General features: G+C 42.6%; 1 protein-coding gene across 2 annotated transcripts in view; it reads left to right on the top strand.

The window, feature by feature from the left end:
* The window catches only part of TAF3 (TATA-box binding protein associated factor 3), a 146,164-nt gene that overhangs the window by 9,021 nt on the left and 116,241 nt on the right, over window positions 1–20,902 (top strand). The gene's annotated exons all lie outside the window — the stretch shown is intronic.

Below are 20,902 nucleotides of genomic sequence, written 5' to 3'. Positions count from 1 at the left end.
GTTAAGGTTGCTCATGGGATGCATTACAACTTGGCATGTGAGCAAAGCATATTGGGACGTGTATTAATGAGCCAAATTTCCGAGTAAACATTCACCTGGTCACTATGGCTGAGTAAGAATAACAGGGAAGTGACCAGGTTTTGTGCCGTGGGAAAAGTAGGTTCTCTTCTCCTCCACCTCTTTTCAGGAATTTAATGTGCTATGAATTGCTTCAAAAGGCATGGCAAGTAGGTAGGCTGGTGAAAATTATTGTGAGCTACTAACTTCAGCTACTAACTACAGGGATGCGGGTGGCACTGTGGGTTAAACCACAGAACTTAGGACTTGCCGATCAGAAGGTCGGCGGTTCGAATCCCCGCAATGGGGTGAGCTCCTGTTGCTGGGTCCCTGCTCCTGCCAACCTAGCAGTTCGAAAGCACATCAAAGTGCAAGTAGATAAATAGGTACCGCTCTGGCGGGAAGGGAAACGGCGTTTCCGTGCGCTGCTCTGGTTCGCCAGAAGTGGCTTAGTCATGCCTGCCACATGACCCAGAAGCTGTACGCCGGCTCCCTCGGCCAATAAAGCGAGATGAGCGCTGCAACCCCAGAGTCGGCCACGACTGGACCTAATGGTCAGGGGTCCCTTTACCTTTACTTTACTAACTTCAGCTGATCAGTTTGGAACGCTGAGTGAACTGTGCCTCAGAACCCACTTACACAGATGGACAGTAATATGTCGGTGAGGATAAAGTGGCGCAAAGAGTCCTTGTATCTGAGAAGGTTTTCGTTCCAGTGGTAGGAGTACTATTGTAGGGTTGTATGTTTGCTCCTCTTGAAATCTTGTGTAGGGTTCGTGAAACCTAAGGGGCGACTGTGGCTGCATATTTCATATAGTTCTCTGGAACATAAAATAAAAAGTTGGAAATGTTTCCTTTTTCTACAAAAATCAAGGTGTCCCGTCCCAAATCAAATCTCTACATTTTTTTTTATAATTTGGCAGGTTTAAGCCACTTTTGAGGGGCTGCTATGCCTGCAAATTTCATCCACTTCTGTCTGCTTTGATTTCCTATTAAAGTGAAATTTGTTTTCAGTGAGGCTGCTTCAGATCCCAAGCATGAGCCAAATTGGACAGACCATAGTGCAACTTGGAACAGATTGGGCCAATTCCTAAAATGACAAATATAAATAGGAACCAAACCTTGTGCCCTGTGCAGATTTTGTGGTATTGGTTGTTGCATTTTTTGTGAGTTATATAGTACTTGGATAGCAATTTCAGTTATTTATATTACAGTGGTACCTCGGGTTAAGTAGTTAATTCGTTCCGGAGGTCCGTTCTTAACCTGAAACTGTTCTTAACCTGAAGCACCACTTTAGCTAATGGGGCCTCCTGATGCTGCCGCACAGCCGGAGCCTGATTTCTGTTCTTATCCTGAAGCAAAGTTCTTAACCTGAAGCACTATTTATGGGTTAGCGGAGTGTATAACCTGAAGCGTATGTAACCCGAGGTACCAATGTATATTTTAGTGTTTTTGACACCTGCTTTGAACTAACGATATGAGAAAAGCCAAGGTAGAAATAAATAAAAGTTCCTATGGACTGTGTAAAATTTGCATCCTAAAGGCACACATTCGTCATACAGTGACATTCAGTTCATCTGAAGCAAAATGTGGCAGCTCTGTGTCATATGAATCTGCCTGGACCATATGATCTTTGTCACAGCCTGTCCTCTGAGTCCCACCATGTTTTGAATTTAGGCACAAGATGACCAGAAAGGGGGTTTCCCTCCATAACTGGAAAACCCTGAACAGCAAAATGTGCTCCTGCCTGCCACTACTCATTATTGTAAACCTTCCTCATATTGCTCCAGCTCCGTGAGCATTTTGATCACTCATCTCTGCGTCTTTTCCAGGCCTGCGACACCCACTTTGCAATGCAGCCACCAGAACTACACATAGTATTCCAAGCATGGTCACACCATAGTTCTGTGTTATGTATTCATTTAATGCTCCAATGTTGCGGATGCATGGAACCGACACACAGAGAAGTGTTGCCAACAACACGACACACCTGTGAATTTTTGCAGGTTTCCATTTCTAGGTACATAATTCAGAATCTGAAGCGCTTTCTGCCAGATAGAGCTGACCGTGGGTTGCAGTCAGTGTTCTGCACATGTGGCTCCGCTGGCACAATGAGACTTAACGATTCCTCTCCTTCCATGCACCACAAAATCTCTGGGTGGGTGTGTCCCCCAAACCCCGAAGCTGGTTTTGACAATATGGGAGGGGCCTGCACCAATGGAGTTCCAGTATAGGATACAGCCTCACATGCTACATTCTTGAGCCAGTGTCGGCTGCAATGTTGTGTGAGTGGCCCTTGAGAATTTATTTGTTTGTACATTTATCATGGGTGAAACTTGACAGTTTCTTCTCACATTATTATCTCTCTCAAATATTTTGTATGTGTGTAGCTATTGAGAAGTGAATTTTTTGTTTTTAGTGCCTATTGCTTGGATAATTTTTCTGTAATAGAGACTTGTGTGTATTTACTATAACCCATGACCAGCAGGTGTTGCTCTCCTACCTTATAAATGACTCGGGTTAGCGCTCTTGTCTGCTGCATGTGCTGGTCTTTGTGAGCTGAAATACCACATTCAAGCTTAAACAAATTGCTGTCTTCTGGATATAGAATTAGTTTATTTTGCTTGCCATTCGATGTAAATAGATATGATCGCCTCCATATCTAGGGAGGAACAGATCTTCCCTTTTCTCTGTTGAGACAGAGATTCTGTTTTGTATAATCCTGATTAGATCAAAGATAGCTGCTTTGTTTAGCATGAAAGGCCATGGCAAGAATGGAGGACCATTGCTAAACGGTGGATTTAGATTCGTATACTTAATAAGCTTGTAGTTATGAGCACAGTGCATTAGGAAATACAGTGGGTGGACGTATTTCATATATAGTGCCTTGAGTAATCTCCAGTTGAGTTATATTTAGAGTAGACCTGTTGAAATTAATGGGCCTCAGTTATATCTTCAGTTTATCTGGGTCTACTCCGAGTAGGACTAACATTGGATAAAACCCATTGTGTTTTTAGGGTGTCTGTCTCGATCATAAGCAAGAATGAGGTACCCTATGAAAGCAAAGAACATGCCACTGTGTCAAATACCAATTCTGTCACTTTGCCGGAAAAGCAAATTCATGACTAATTCAAGAAAAGGGATAAATCCCCAAGGCTGGTTGTTACCCAACTACCTCTCTTCAGTTGTTGGCTAACCTGTGATGAGACAGAAGCCCGGTGGAATGGAAGGCAATAGTTTGAGAGAGGTAGTGACCAGGGGAATCGGGCAGAGAAGGAATGGGGTTTGGGATTGAATGTGATGGGTGAAAGAAGACTTGGGGAAAGAAAGGTGCAGGAAGTAGCAGATATGGGGAAGCAAAGTAATGATGAATCATAGGAAGGGTGGGTGGAACAGGCACAAAATTGGGGAAGCCGAGATTTATAAAACGACGCAGCAGCCGTTGGTGGCAGAGTAGGGTTGAAACCTGTGTGTCTTGGGTCTCTGCGGGAGACCTTGCTGAGCTGCTGTTATGTGTCGCAAATTTTTGGATGAAAACCTAGCATAGGCCAAGTGGACAAAAGGGCTGTGGATATTGCCCGCCTATGTGACTTGCTTTTGGGAGACACAAAGCCGCTCCAGTACTTTGGCCACCTCATGAGAAGAGAAGACTCCTTGGAGAAGACACTGATGTTGGGAAAGATGGAGGGCACAAGGAGAAGGGGGCAACAGAGGACGAGATGGTTGGATAGTGTTTTCGAGGTTACCAGCATGAGCTTGACAAAACTGCGGGAGGTAGTGGAGGACAGAGGTGCCTGGCGTGCTCTGGTCCATGGGGTCACGAAGAGTCGGAAACGACTAAACAACAACAACAACAACAACAAGAACAACAAAGCCGCCATTACAGTGGTGCCCCGCAAGACGAATGCCTCGCAAGACGAAAAACTCGCTAGACGAAAGAGTTTTCCGTTTTTTGAGTCGTTCCGCAAGACGAATTTCCCTATGGGCTTGCTTTGCAAGACGAAACGTCTTGCGAGTTCTTGCGAGTTTGTTTCCTTTTTCTTTAAGCCGCTAAGCTGCTAAGCCGTTAATAGCCGCTAAGCCGCTAATAGCCGTGCTTCGCAAGACGAAAAAAACGCAAGACGAAGAGACTTGCGGAACGGATTAATTTCGTCTTGCGAGGCACCACTGTACACAGGAATACCTGCATTGTGTATCACCCTTTGGAAACAGTGAGGAGTGCCCATTTCTCCTTCTCTCTCCTCATTTTGAATCGTAATTTTAGTAGCCGCGATAGGCTGCCGGTTTTCAGGCAGCATGTTTTGGAGGCAGAGAAGCTTTGCAGTGCTAGGCTCTTAAGTCTGTATTGTATAGCCAGCCTTCCTGTCTCCCCGTTCCCTTGCGTTTCTGGCTAGGAGGCCAGCCTGAAACAGCTTCTCCTGTCAACTACCCATGCCTGGTGGTTAAGTACTGTAAAAGTCTGTGTTAAGTTCCCTCTGCCATTCCACTTGTCAAGTGCCAGACACTGATTGCTTTTTGTACAAATGAGCTTCCATGTATGCATTGACCTAGCAGGGAGAAGCAACAGGAGAAACGGACAAAATGAGAAAGGCAGCCAAGCTTGAGAAGCAGACAGACGATGCCGTTAGAGGAGAGCCAGTAGGGAAGACAGATTTCAAAGGGGGAATAATATGGGATGTGAGCAGAGACTGGGCAGGTGAGGGTGGGGGGAGTCTGTTCAGTATCCCCCCCCTTACAGAGTGTCAATCAAGTGGTCCTTTTGAAAATATTGTTAAAATTTGCCTGAGATCTTGCTTGATGTAGTTAACAAGGAGAATACTGCAAGAATACTGATTAGAAGGATGTGTTTGCCTTAAAAACACAGCTGAAGGTGCATGATGAGCCTAGATAGGTAGCTACCCCAAGACTGGGAAATTCAGGCTATGAATCAATCTATGGGATAAGTACAAGTGAGGGATGCAGCCTGTTGCGACTGTAGCATAATTTTGAATAAATTAGGTGTTGCGTTGAAGGTTAGGCTTAGGTCTCTGCAGTGGCTGGAATTTTTATTTACTTCCATGCAAATTCTTTAAAAAATTAAATGAAAATTGCCCGTTTAATGCTTCAACCTATATAAAAGGACACAATTTCAGAGGAAGAGCGTTAATAGTTTTTCAGTTCAGCCACCTGCTGGAAAAAAAAACCCTGTTCTATGGTGCATAAAACCTGCTAATTAGATCCTGAATTATTTACATTGAAGGAGAAATTGCACTGCTGAGATACAAAATGCTGTTTTAGTTTCATTGTCATGGGGTCAAGAATAAAGGAGAACAACGTTGACTGAAAAAGAAGCCCATTATTCCGTATATTTGGGGCTAATAGAAAGAGGGAAACCAAATAGTCCATTGAACACAGATGTTACCCACACAGTAGGGAGAGCATTTTGAATCTCTATTTAATTCTTGGAATAGCTTGGCAATGAAGTGTCTGCCAGTAACCTTCCCTGATATTAAGAATACACCTTAAATGCCTCCAGTTACAGAGGGCAAAGTTAGAAAGCTTTTTCAGGATCTTGCTAATAATTGCATCTCATGAGGATATGGTACCCCCCCCCCCCAAATTTATATACAAAATATTAATTGGTGGGCCCCAGTATTTCCAAAGCTTTTTACTTATTTGTAATTCTGGTAAGATTCAATTTTGATGGGAGTCAAGCTTTGTATCTATTCCAAGAGAGACCCAAGAATTATCGCTTCATAAGTCTGTTGGATTTCATATGTAAGATTTAATCCCTATATTGCCGAAATTAGCAATTGATGCTGATGAACACAATACTGTAGTGGAAGAATAGAATGGATTCTTTAAAGGAAAGCCGAGAATACATAGGTGCTCTGTTTTGGTCCATATATATCTAGAAAGGGCCTATAGCTGTATGGGGGGGGGGGGGAAGTTGTGTAGCACCTTAAAGACTAATAAATTTTCTTTGACATGAGTTTTTTTGGCTCATCTGACACAGTGTGGGTTCATGTGGCACACCATAATCTGTGGGTCTTCAAGGTGCCACGGACCCTCTGCTGTTTTTGCTGGAAGAGACTAACACAGCTACTCCTCTGAATATGTGCAATTTTAGATCTGTTTTCAGATTTTGATTTGTCAGACAGACACTTGCTTTAAGCTGTTCAGTACAAATGTTGTGATAAGAGAGTCACTAAATTTAATTAAAAATCTTTCTTCTTATATTGACCTTAAAGCTGGGTTTGGTTTAACTGGCCTATACAGTCCCTGCTCTGAGGACCGTAGGACATTGGTGTCTGTGCCATTTTTGTTTAATCTTCAGCATTTATCACCCACATTTTTTGATGATGAAGTTTCCATACTAGTTTCTGAAGCTGGCATGGCGCTTGTATCCATCACAGTGATAACTATGAGGCATCTTTGTAGAGATCTTGGATCTTTTTTGTAAAAAGGAACTTCTTCCTTTGAGCTGATAATGTGATTAATGTGTTTTGATAAAAGGCCCAAGCCACATAAGTGGATGGTGGATAATATTAAAACCCTTAACGTGTTCCCTGTTAAGTATGTAGGAATTTTGCTTAGGCAGAATCATATGCGGGCAGGGCATCTGGGATCGAAAAGACTTCTAATGGCACAAGTGACTAAGACCCTGTTAAACTTTGCCCACTTTAAAGAAGGTCATTTAGACAAGATCTTAGTCAAGTGGCAAATGTTACAGAAGTGTGAGGTGGGCAAATGTCATCAATTTATTTATTTATTTATTTATTTATTTATTTACGGCTATTAGCCCATATTAGCCCATCAAACCCCAAATTTCTTTTTGCTCTTAAACCTCCCACATGGTGCTCCTGTTCTCATGATGAAATTCGAGGTTGGGTTTCCTTCGCTATTGCCCACAATTTGTACAGTTCTGCTTCCATAATGGTTAAATTAAAGCATATGCTCTATATGAGGTTGCCTAAAAAATGTTACACGGAGCAAATTTCCAATAGATATGTACGAAATTGTTGTTGTTATTTAAATTTATATTCTGCCCATCATTTGCAGGTCTCAGGGCAGTTCACAACGTATAATTACGTTGTTTTAAACTAGGCGATTCTTACCATTTTATTTTTCTGTTAAATCTGATTGTGGTTTTCCAGACAATTTTTCCCCACATTATGCGATGAGAGCATTTATTGCTTTGGTGCGTCATGCTGTGCTCACAGCATATGTTTAAGGTCTGTGTGTGCTTATTGTCATCTTTACATTTGTGGCCAGAGAGAAGTAGAAGATAATTTCCCATTATATATTGTAGTTCTGCCTATATAATTCCCCTTGGGAAACGACTTTGAAAGAGATTACTGGGCCAGTTGCTTTTTGGAACAGTAGTGAGATAATCTATTACTTATTGGTTGATAGGAATAAATATATTTATGTACAAAGGTTCTGTGTTTACTCTATCAGCCCAATAGATCAGACAAAAATGTATAGCACAAAATGGAGCCCAGTGTAAAAATGTACATTCCTTACAACTTGCGTATATTTCCATTTTTGTAATGACCACTGGTTTTTGGCAAATAAATTTGACTCTTGGGGGGGCTAATGATTTTAGTTTCATAGCATGATTATTTCAAGGATATTTTTTTTAAAAAAATCCCATAATTGAGCCGTCATTCCATTTTGTTCTCTCCCACTGCATTTCTTGTTAATGTTTTGCTTTATTTGGTGGTCACTTTGCTTCCTGTACTGTGTACAACTTGAGGATCTCATTACATTTGGAGCATCAGGAACCTTTCTCCCCCAGAATCCATCTGTTTCAAATTAGTCTAATAAGCACAGTCCACAGGGAACTCCCTTGTTCTGTGTATAGAGCTCTTGAGGAGTTCCTATTCATTTAATAACGTCTGTTGATAAGTTCCAGGCAGATTGTGCCCATTGTATGGTGGAGGCATATTTCCCTTCTTTGGTTTCGCACAACATTTTTTTATAAAAAAAATCTTATTTATATATTTTTAAATAAATGGGTGTTTGCTGGGTATCACAAATAAAAACTAAGCATGAGCAATTAAAAAAGAACAACAGAAAATGCAGTGTGCAACTGATTTTGAAGTTACAGATAGGTAGCCGTGTTGGTTTGCCATAGTCAAAACAAAAAAAATTCCTTCCAGTAGCACCTTAAAGACCAACTAAGTTAGTTCTTGGTATGAGCTTTCGTGTGCATGCATCTGAAGATTTCGTGTGCATGTATCTGAAGAAGTGTGCATGCACACGAAAGCTCATACCAAGAACTAACTTAGTTGGTCTTTAAGGTGCTACTGGAAGGAATTTTTTTTGTTCTGATTTTGAAGGAAAATCATATATCAGTAGTTTTTTCAGTTCCCATTCATTTCTGCCTTATTTTCCTTGCCAGTCCCAGTTTGCATGTTTTGTGTTTCTGCACGTGTCTCTTCCCAAAAGCCTTAAGGTGTTCCAAGCCTGCCACCATCTTCTGCTAAAAGAACAGGAACAGAAAACCCCAAATTCTGCAAAACCCACACGGAATTGCAGGAACGAAATAACATCCAGATTTCTGCACTGCTTTCTACTTGTAGCATATGTGAGTTGTACATGGGCTTTACATGTAGAATATGGGGATAAAAATGTAATTTATTAACCACCACTGCCATCACCACTGATAATGTAGTTACTACATTGAAATGCTAGGTGCTGTTAGGGCTCATATATGTGGATATAAAGCCTTCTGCTTTATTGAAATCACGAAGTGTTCCATAAATTGTCTCCCCCTTCATTTCTTGGTGTTACTTGAGCCAGCAAGGATGTATTTGAGCATCTTCAACAGAAATGTGGCATCTATGGGAATATTGCATCTTAAGTGGATGGACACATCACACCTCTGATTTGGAGGTTGAGGGCAAAAAGCATGAGCAAAATGCAGTCTGTATACAGTGTTGTGGAGTAGACAGTTGCTTTTGCTGCTGGGGTATACTGCCAGCAATAATCCCACCAGAATATGAACGTAATCCAATACCAATAACGGGGTTTAGTTATAAATTAACTAAGGAAGTCAAGGCATTAGCCGGAAAAGGAGGAGATGGTAACTTTATAGTGACATGGCAGAAGACCTTCTCAGTTGTGGCGCCCACCCTGTGAAACGCCTTCCCATCAGATACCAAACAGAAAAATAACTCTGCGACTTTTAGAAGACAGCTGAAAGCAACCCTGTATAGGGAAGTTTTTAATGTTTGTTTTATTAGGCTTCTACAGTCGTACCTCTGTTTACGTAACCCTCCGGTTACATGAACTTCGGGGTGCACACGTGGCAAACCCGGAAGTATTTTACTGGGTTTTGCCATGCGCACATGCGCAGAAGCAGTCCTCGGGTTGCGGAAACCTCGGGATCCAACCAGACCTCCAGAACGGATCCCATCCGCAACCAGAAGTACCACTGTATATGTGTTGGAAGCCACCCAGAGTGGAACAGTTCTTTCCCCCAAGGAACCTGTATCTGCAGGGTGGGAAGTGGGTAAATTTGGTTGAAAAATCAATAAAAGATATTTCTGAAAACCCACAGTGTTCAGTTATGGTTGTGAGGAACATTGTGGTCATGAGTGTCTGTGCCTGGAAGAAGGGAAAGGGTCACTATGGAAGGTGCTTAGCTAATGCAATTGGTCATTTTGGATGTGCCAGAAGAACACCTTTCTGAGGGCTGACTTGGGTAGGTTTTCTTTCTCCTTTTTAGCTTGGGATACAAGGCATGTATATTTGAAAGCAGGTTCTTACTGAAAATTAATGATGCTTGCATCCGAGGAAGTTTGGTTGAGAATTGAGGGTGTTGGATTGCTTCTTCACCCTACCCCACTGGATCGGGGCAGGTTACATCATTTCCTTATCTCATGTTAAGCTGCAAGAGAGTTGAGTTTGCCAAGACCACCCAATGAGACTGCAGGCTAAGCAGGAATTTGAACCCAACTGTTGCATGGCAACTTTTGCTATACTCCTCGGCTTCCAGTGGGTGGACTGGAAAACTCCCCTGCCAGCTTTTTGTGCATCCCACCCTCCTCCTCCCCAGTATTAGAATACCGTATTTTTCGCTCTATAACACGCACCCGACCATAACACGCACGTAGTTTTTAGAGGAGGAAAATCCGTAGGCATGCCACCCGTAGGCATTCCCTCCATAACACGCACAGACATTTCCCCTTACTTTCTAGGAGGAAAAAAGTGAGTGTTATGGTGCAAAAAATACGGTAAATATGTGGTATTTTGTTAATGTTCTGGTGTCTCCTAGATATACGTGTGTGTGTTTTCTTTTGGCTTGTTGTCAGTATCAGGCTGGCTTTGTGATTTTAAATATTGGCGGGAGTGGGGGCTCATTTTCGGATAATAAGAGTTTACAAGAGTCCTTATATTCTGTAAAGTACTTTTTCCTGTGTTAGCTTTTGGTCGCCCCCCCCCCCCCCCCATGCGTGCCACTCTAACTCTGTCTGACAGACGCAACTGGGAATACCAAGGAGGAAATGGCAGGTTTTGCCCAGTCAGCTTTGCTCAGGAAGTCTCCGTGCCATAGGAAGGGAGAGAAACTCACCTTTCATTTCCCCTCAAGTCCGGCATGTTCAGATTAACTTTAAAGGAGAAGGTGGTGCTGTTTGGCGGAGCTGGCCTCCGATAGCGCTTTGCCTCTGCGTGGAGCCCATCTCAGCAGGCGATTCTGAGTCCCTGGCCAGGAAAGCTCTTTTAGCTAAGCTGCTGGGTATCCTATTGCAAATTAAATACGAAACAAAGCAATGCTTGATTTTGTATGGGAAAACTTAAAAGCATCCATTAAAGAGGCTTTTATTTCTGTGCCATGTGCCTTTAAAGCCACAGCGGCACCAAAGGTGCAACTTTTTCTGGATTATTATTATTTTTTTAGAAAACAGTATCCGCCAAATGACGGAATTTGCATGCATAGCAAATTTATATGTGTTGTTAATGCAGAAGCCAGTGTTTCAAGAATTGGAAGCGCTGCAGAGAGGAAACAATTTTATATATGGTTTTGGGTTTTGTGGACCTGACCAAATCTTCTTAAACAGCAAAACGACAAAATAGAATGACATTTGGTGAAAGAAAACCTGCTGGGTTTTAGTAATAACACCATGATTATTATTCCTTAAGAAATGTACTTTCCATTTATTAGAAAAAATCATCAGTGTCTTACAAAAAAAAAATAACCCTCACAATATACTAAAATAAAAAACAGACTGAAACAAGGATCAGTACTTAATTATAAGATTGATATAGTTCCTTAGGGTGTTCAAAGTGTTTCATCAACATTGCTTAAGTAATTCCTCACTGACTAGGCACCAGACCCAGACTCAACTTGATCATGCCATTGGTTTTGCCCTTCTGGATAATTGTGCAATGCACAGTGATCTCTAGTGTATTTGTTTGGTGTTGGGTTTTTTTGGGGGGGAAGCGGGTGGCGCTGTGGGTAAAACCTCAGCGCCTAGGACTTGCCGATCGCATGGTCGGCGGTTCGAATCCCCACGGCGGGGTGCGCTCCCGTAGTTCGGTCCCAGCGCCTGCCAACCTAGCAGTTCGAAAGCACCCCCGGGTGCAAGTAGAGAAATAGGGACCGCTTACTAGCGGGAAGGTAAACGGCGTTTCCGTGTGCTGCGCTGGCTCGCCAGATGCAGCTTGTCATGCTGGCCACGTGACCCGGAAGTGTCTGCGGACAGCGCTGGCCCCCGGCCTATAGAGTGAGATGAGCGCGCAACCCTAGAGTCTGTCAAGACTGGCCCATACAGGCAGGGGTACCTTTACCTTTTTACATAATAAAATATGTGATTGATAACTGAAGGGAGACTTTCCTCCTCACCTGAAATAACTCATGTTTGCTGACCTTTAGGACATATTTACATTTATCCTCTGTAGAGAACTGTTTGTTAGGAAAGGCAGAAACTTTCTTTATTTCACTTTTCATTAGAGATACAGAATGTGAGGCTGATCATCCTTTTTTCTGGATGTGAAGGAAATCCGCAGACCCTGACTCAGAATAAGACACCTTGGTTCAGAGGTTACTGTACTTCTGTCTACTACCTCACCACCTAACCTCAGGTGGTGGGGAGGACATTTTTATGTGAAAAGCTTTAAGGACGTAGTTGAAAAGCAGAACCATGGTGTCGTAGAATTGGAAGGGATCCTGAGGATCATCTAGCCCAACCCCCTGCAAATCAGGAATATGCAGCATGCCCCATACGGGGATCAAACCTGCAACCAGTGGCACTGCTGTTAGGAGGCTGTTACTGTGGCTGTGCTCCACTAGGGCAGGCCACTCCTGTTGAAAAGCAAATGCGAAAATTCCAAATAAATCAGCCTACAGAAGAATGCGAGAGAAACTGAGGTCAAGAGAGAGCTTTTAATCCACGTGGCAGAAGTGAGAAGGTTTGGGGCTTTAGGCTGTAATAGACACTTACTGATGAGAATCCTGTAACGTGCTAATTCTACATTACACATAGGAGGTAGGATGGATGTCCGTGCTGATAGGCCATTTGCCTATCTGTTGGTGCAGTTAATTGCACGGCAAGATTTCCTTCATAGAGGAAAATTTAGAAGATGAATGCACGGGACTGGTCTGCAGTTTTGCAACCTCCTGTGCCTGCACGTTCAAGAGCAAAGAAGCAAATATAACCGATAGCAAATGAATACAGTGGTACCTCGGGTTAAATACGCTTCAGGTTACATACGCTTCAGGTTACAGACTCCGCTAACCCAGAAATAGTGCTTCAGGTTAAGAACTTTGCTTCAGGATGAGAACAGAAATTGTGTTCCGGCGGCGCGGCGGCAGCAGGAGGCCCTATTAGCTAAAGTGGTGCTTCAGGTTAAGAACAGTTTCAGGTTAAGTACGGACCTCCGGAACGAATTAAGTACTTAACCCGAGGTACCACTGTATGGTTATTTATTTATTCGCAAATTTATAAGCTGCACTTTTGTAATAAAATAAAAACAACAAGGCGGAACACAACGTATTAAAAACAAAGTTGGCAAAGATATCTGTAAGAACTTAATTTTAAAACGTCAATAAAGACTGATTGGGTTACAAAGAAAATGCATGTTGCCCAAACAAGAAAGTATTCAGGAGACATCTGAATGGAGGGAGGGAAGGATGGTACCTTCCTAGCCCCTGCCGGCTAGGAGTTCCATAGGGCAGGGTCTGCCAGACTAGAAGGCTCAGTGTGAATTCAGTTACTCTAAACCTCCAGTAGCCAACATGGTGCCTGTTGGATTACAACTCTTAACAATTGGCTATACTGGCTCCGGCTGATGGAGTTGGCTTCCCTTGCTCCAAACAATGTATGCACCTCTTTAACCTGGCCTTTGACACCTGAGATATGTGTTTTTTGGGACCCACCCTATTCCTGTGGTTGTTAATTTGTTTTAAACTGTTTTCAATGTCGAATTTTAAATGGTTGTAACCCAACCTGGGACCTGCTGGTGAAGGGCGGGAAATAAATTGACACTGTTGTTACATTGTCTTTGTAGTTGTTGTTTTCTATACAGTTCAACAATATTTCAATATGTCCCGATAAAAATGTCTTCATTCAGGTCTGATCGCTGGTGCTGAATTGCTAGAAACATCGGTGGCCTTTCTCTAGACATATTAATATCAAGCCCACATGCTGTATATATCTCTGTATAATATCTGTCACCTCTGTATGACTCCACATGTAATTTATATTCCAGTAGCACATTTTCAATATTAGTGAACAATAATTAGGCATTTTATCTAGCAAACATTGAACTCGGGGAGAATACAGTGGTGCCTCGCAAGACGAAATTAATCCGTTCCGCGAGTCTCTTCGTCTTGCAGTTTTTTCGTCTTGCGAAGCACGGCTATTAGCGGCTTAGCGGCTATTAACGGCTTAGCGTCTTTAAGAAAAAGGAAACGAACTCGCAAGACGTTTCGTCTTGCGAAGCAAGCCCATAGGGAAATTTGTCTTGTGGAACGACTCAAAAAACGGAAAACCCTTTCGTCTAGCGAGTTTTTCGTCTTGCAAGGCATTCGTCTTGCGGGGCACCACTGTATTTTGATGCGATCCAAATTATTTTGGAATATTCTATGGACTGTGGCTGATCTTTTCTTTTCCTCTCTGCCACAAACATGTAACACCGGTTGTAAAAGAACTGTAGAGTATTTCCAAATTTCTTAGTTCAGGTTGCTACATACCTCTTCAGTTGAAACACGTTATTTGGCTAGGTCCTCTCAGAAGGGTTCGAGTTAGAATTTTCCTACCCGTAGACTGGCAGCAAAGCAAATACAAGGCTACTTTTCTTGGCTATTGTGACATTCAAAGCGACCTCTTTTCTCTAAATGTTTGCATACGGATACGCGAGTATTCATTTGTTGGAAAAATAATCTCTGCTGTGCTTGTTCCGGCTAATGGAAAGTAATCAAAGTTTGTTCTGTGGTGCTTTCCTCAATTGGGACTGGTGTGGCTTTGGGAGCAGCGAAGGAGGAAGAACACCCGTGTTTGGGAGCTTGCGTAAGAGCATGTGCTATTTAAGCATTTCACAACATGCAAGTTGGCACCGATGCCTGTGAAACACACAATTATTCTGAGGTGGCGCCTGTAGTTTACTAAAGGCTAGGTGGACAGATGCTTTCAGATTCTCTAAAGTCCGTTTTTCTAGAGCTTTTGGGCCAACTTGTGGGATGGAGAGATGAAAAACATCATCATCGGTGTCTCCCAAATTGTCCTGCTGTGCAAATCAATTGCTACGGTGTAGATTTCTGTTGTTGCAAAGAAGTGTTGTGGCCGGAGGAGAGCCATTGGCATGTGCTGGGCAGCAGGAGTTTGCACGTGGACCACCATAACTGGAGTCTGTGTTGGAAAGACAGCCTTGCAGGTTGCCTGACAATGTGGAAAGGGATGCCATGGGCCAGTGTGGTGTAGTGGTTAAGAGCGGTGGACTCGTTATCTGGTGAACCGGGTTCGCTTCCCCGCTCCTCCACATGCAGCTGCTGGGTGACCTTGGGCCAGTCACACTTCTCTGAAGTCTCTCAGCCCCACTCACCTCACAGAGTGTTTGTTGTGGGGGAGGAAGGGAAAGGAGAATGTTAGCCGCACTGAGACTCCTTAAAGGGAGTGAAAGGCGGGATATCAAATCCAAACTCCTCTTCTTCTTCTCTATGCCAGCTGTGGGAAATCATGAAGAAATAGATGCATTTTCATCTTAAGGGCTGGAGGGGAATGAGTGTTGTTGTTTTTAAAGACTGGGTCCAGGAAACGAAAAGCAACACAGGCCTGTGCCTCTTGGATGGGAGACCATCCAGAAAGCACATTCAAGCTTCTTCGGATGCAAAACAGCATATAAGGGTGAAGAATGCAAGTGGGATCTTCTTTGTTCGTAATATTCCCAGGTCCTCAGGACATCTTACAGCAAGGAGTTAGCATGCAGATGACACTCATCTCTGTTTGTCCCTGTCATCTAAATCAGACGAGGCCACGCAGATGTGGCTTGGCTGCAGCATTGAACTGGATAAATTCAAGCTTATACCCATCCCAACAAGATGGAGCCTCTGTGGGTTGGTGGCTCGCGTGTCTGCGAACTGGGTTAGAGTCCTGTTCTGTGCACAGTTGCGCATGCATATATGCACACACAAAGGAACAGATCCATAGCTTGGGAGCATTTCTAGCTCAAGCTCCATGCTCTGATAACCTCCAGGCTAGATTACTGAAATGCACTCTACATGGGGCTGCCCGTGAAGATGGTTTGGAGGCTACCCAGCTGGTGCAAAATACAGAGGCCAGAGTGACTGGTGCTCAGAACCTTAAAAAAACCAGTGGTTCAGAATAGTCTGAGCCAACTGATTATACTACCCACTGAACCATACTCAAGGTTTTAGAGCTTACGTAGAAATCTCTGAGTAAGTTTGGACCCAGTTTTCCAATGGAGCACCTCTTCCAGCATTAATCTGCCTGGGCTTTAAGACCAGCGAAGGAGGCCTCTCTTCTTATTCCATCACCAAGCAAATCTCAAGGTGTTTTGGGTCAGAAGAGGACTTATTAGTGGTGGCACTGACTGTGGAACACGCTTCCCCCCCCCCTGAGGTGTATCTGGTTCAGCCAAAAACCCTCCTACTCCTCCAGGCTTTTGGTGGGAGTGAGAGATATTGTGCCACCTGATAAGTGGTATAGGAAGCCGATTACTTATTTAAATAATGTATATACCACTGAACTGCGATCATCTCTAAGCAGCTTGCAAAGATACCACACACAAAAGATATACGCTACAAAAATATTTAAGATAGGCATGCTTTTATTGACTGGTTTTGTTCTGTGTTTTGCGTTTGCTTTATTTGAATGTGACTTGGCCCTGACATTGTTTGCCATGAAGGGCAAGAGTATCAATTCGATAAACAAATAAAATTCAATAACCGATTCCACAGAATGAGAGCCGCAGAATAGATGAAGCTCGGTGTCTGAAAAATAGTGCAACCCATTTGAGGGGGTTTGTTTTATGTTTTGAGCACCTGTGTGTGAGGAAATTATCTTACACTGTGTGTTTTTAAACCTTTGCACTATTGGTGGTTCAAATGAAAAGTAAAATTTTCATTCACTCGCATTATATGGTTTCTAGCAATATGCTATTAAACCAGTAGAGGGCACTGTTGTAGCACTAGTGGCTGTTGGAGTTGTCTTCAGGGTTGGTTGTGGGGGTTTTTTGCTACCCCCCCCCTCCAGTTTTGGAAAGCGTTTAATGTTCTCTCTGTAATTAAATTCAGTTCCCTGAATAATTAGCAATGGAGCCTTATTCTTTGTGCCATTGCTGTGGATAGTGTTGTTTTTCAGCCTGTTTGTCTTCACTCAATGGAAAACACTGTTGCTCATCTAAATGTAGAGGTTTTGTTGCACGCTCTCTATCAGCTAAGCACTATCTAAGGAGGAAATACAAAACTTTATGTATCGTTTAGGTGCCCAGAGTGAAAAACAGACGTGCAGAATTCCTGCAGGCACTTTTGCAACAATACTGTTAATGTACAGTTGTTTGTCTTGGCATTCAGATGTTCGAGTAATACCGGGGAATATTATGTGTATGAAGAGACACAAAATCGTACATGTGCAGAACACATATATGGTTTTTAATTAAGTGAGAAAGCGAAATGCCCTCTGCTCTTACCTGGCACACTTTCCCTTCTAATTTGCTTCATCTGCATTTTTTGCAGAGCAGTTATACAATATTGTTCAAGGCGTTCAGCACACTGAAATCTAAATTATACTACACCCAAGCGTAATTAACACTTGTTTAATGAACAGCATAAGTAGTTATTATGGCTATAACTAGTTCACTTTGAGGCATCTAAATTCCCCTAAACAGCCTATTATTAATAATTTCAAAAAATATTGGTGCTACGCCCTCCCCTCCCCAGGGAATGCCAGAATAGCACATAGTGTCTTACGGGCTCGAAGAGGATACTGCACACTTAGATCTCGTGGCACATTTTTTACATCATTGCAACATTCATTGTAACATTAAGAGGGTTTTTAAAAATAAAATAAAAAAATCAGAAGTTTTGCTACAAGTGAATCTTTATAACTGCTGCAGGATTAATTTTTGCAGAAAGGTTCTGTTATCTCCCTCTCTCTTAGCTTAAAGAAAAACTTTTCAAAATAGCTGAACTCTGCTCCCGAGAAGTTTTGACAATGCGATTAATGTGGGCGACCTCTGGACAGCGAATTCTCTTGCATTTCCTCTGCGAGCTTTTAATAAATGAGGCTTGGAGGAAGCTGTTTAGATCGTAAGCACGGTAACTAAAAGTAGAAAGCATTAACCAAATATTATTCTTCTGGAATGTCAGCCTGTGCCCCCAACAGTATAAAGAGAACATTTCGTGGGAATGGACAGAAGCTTGTAAGTGCGGCAGGAGATAGTTCTACAGGAAATCCCCAAATTGGACCATAGGCTGTTAGAATGGGGTGCTCTGAGCTCTTGTTCCTTTTATGAAAGTCACATACGCCCTTGGAATACTTTGCAATTGGAACTTGATTCTTTTGTGCTGTTTTTCCCCATATAAAATGCATAGCGTTTGAAGAAGACCTCTCTAGCTTTTCCCCCAAACGAAAACAAAGGCTTTTGTTTTTACCCATTTTCCTATTGCGAGGAAAAAATGCTTTCTTTGGGAAAGGTGGTACTGCTTTCAGATTTTAATTACATGGACTTTGGGTTATTTTTTTTTAAAAAAAACCTCAGATAGTTACGGAAGAACACTTTGCAGGCCTCTGCTTCTTGTGGCACCCTAGGGATAGGGTTATTTTTATTTTATTTTGCTGGGTGCCTGAGCATCTGATGGGATTGGGTAACTTTTCACTTAGGACTCCACACAGACTCTTCAAGTTTAGCAAGCTTCACGGTTTTTCCTTTATTTTTCTTTTTTCCCTCCTTTGAGAAATTTCTGTTCTCTATGAGTAAATGGTAGTATATGTCATTTTAGGGTGGGTGGAAGAGTGAAGGTAAATTCCCATTTCATCCAATACATTAATACTCATGTACTGTTCTGTATCATCTCTGTGTTATCTCTGTGTGTCTATTTCCCCCCACAAGGGGCTATCGTAGGATTGGTTGTGTGTGGGGTGGGGGTGTGTGTTTAAGTCCAGACTGTTCGTATTTGACAAGGTCAAGATAAGTTTTATCTCCCTAGATAAGTCAAGTGCTTTGCGATCAATACTGTTACAGTAAAATACAGTGGCCATATTTATTGCCAAGATTCTAATGAATTTTTAAAGCTTTCAGGAATCTGTCTTTGGTAAGTACCTTGTTTGCAGAGAGAGAGAGAAGCAACTGGCAACTTAAAATATATACCAACATAAAAGGCTGATCATGCATAGTTTTTAAACTGAGTTGCTTGAATCTTTAATGAATAATTATGAGCTCATTCCCCAAAATGCTCCCCCACATTGTAAAAAAGGCTGTCATGGGTGACGTGGATTTTTCTGATATTGCACGGAGTGTAAGAATTGAACTTCCTTTCCCATTATCAGTCCCTTACCTGCCTCTCTTTGAACTTGCCACGTCACTATAAACAAACCAATCATCTTTTTATAACATCAGTCTTTATAATTTAATACCTCTGTCCAGAACTTTATAGCTAAATATGTTTGTGATTCAGGGCATTTTAATTTTTTTTTACTGTCTTCAATGCACATAGTGTTGTTGTTTTTTGTAGGAGTGTTTCAAATTTAGCCGTTCAGGTATTGCGGAGAAATGGTCCAGTAACTGGTAAAAATGATTCTGGGCTAAAACATCCAGTTTTCCAGTTTAGCCAGCTCTGTGTTTCAACCTTTCGCGAAGCCTTCCAAGCGCCGTTCATGCATCTGTTTCCATTCCTATCCTGCTGTTCTGCCCATGGCATTGGAAGTGTCTTGAGTTGTCCCCAGAATAGCTATGCGTAAAGACAGAGATGGGACACAGTGTCACTCCAGACTCAGCACCCGGCAGATTTTGCCACACGAGTGAGAATCTCTCGGCTCAGTGCCGCTATGTGCCTCCTCCTCCACCCTCCCCCATCTGTTTTATGGCATAATGGGTTTGCCATCTGCATAACTGTTTTATTCCCAGAAATTAAAATCAGTATTACTTAATGTGATCATGTTGGGAGGCAGCTACGTAGCTTCAGCTCATTGTTACTTCCGAGGTTTGATACCTGACACTTTTAATTTAATTTAATTAGGAAGTCAGAACCCCATCTTGGTGGTTCATTAAGGGGATTATTCCTCAAAGTTATTGCTTCCTTGATGGAGAATAACAATATCACTCGCAATGGCTGGTGTTGCTCCCCTAATTATACTACTTTTCTACTATTTTTCTCTCCAGGGCTTTGTACTCAAGTCTCTTAGTTAAATGTTTTTAAATAGAGGAAGATGTAAACTTCTGGTGCTGTGGATTCATGAGTACCGTGTCTGCACATAGCAAACCCGTTTCTTCATTTTGCTTACTCACATAAAAGGCATTCAGAATTTGCCACCACTCCTTTGATTTGCGGCCCATTTACCTGCATGTAGGTGAGGTTCCCTGTGTGGTGGACCTGGGAGAGGGCTGGCCAAAAGTGAGCTGACCAGTCTTGTGTGGTCTTCTCTCATTTCTTGCTTTACTGTGATCCCTGAGGCCCACTGCTGTGTGCTTTAAATTTACAAAGCGAGGATGTCACCAGGGAACTTCTCACAGTTCAGGCAAAACTATCTGCGCCGTTCTCTGAAGGCATGCATTCTAGCTCAACGGCATGAGAAGCTGTTTGCTGACGTCCTGCAGCCAACAGGTCTAGGTGGTCCACCCGAAATCGGCCAGTTGACCACCACCTACCTAGCGTAGACCCACACGCATCATTGTGCGCACAGACCAAACTCTGTGTACATCGTCTCTGGAGCAAAGTTTTTTGCAGGGTTAAGGAGTTGTTGATGAGGACTTCTGGGATTGAGCCGGAATTTAATGAGCGGGTGGGGGAACCAAATACCACCAGACCGTTTTTGCCAAAGTTATCTTTTGTAACACAGCGCCTTAATCCAATATTCAGAAAAACGAGAGCTTTAAAAATAGGAACAATCGTCCTTTTCAAAATGTAATGAGTTTTCTTAATTTACCCCAAAGTATCTGGTGTCTGTGACTCAGGAAAAAAAAAAGAGAGGGTCCTTATCACTTAAAGGGGGGCAGATAGCATTGCAGAAAAGGTGACAAGTTTTTTTCTCTCCCCCCTCCCCCTTTCCTTGGAGAACATTTTAATTCCACTTTAATCAGCCTGCCAATGAAAGCGCACTTGGCTTTCAAGGGGGAAACGAATCAAAATGTGCATTTATCACTCTGAAGGCAGAGCTCATTCACTCCCAACCGATGAACTC

This window comes from Podarcis muralis, chromosome 10, assembly GCF_964188315.1.
Source record: "Podarcis muralis chromosome 10, rPodMur119.hap1.1, whole genome shotgun sequence".
Lineage (NCBI taxonomy): Eukaryota > Metazoa > Chordata > Lepidosauria > Squamata > Lacertidae > Podarcis > Podarcis muralis.
Note: the sequence above shows the minus strand (reverse complement) of the source record. Positions and strands in the feature narration are given on the sequence as shown.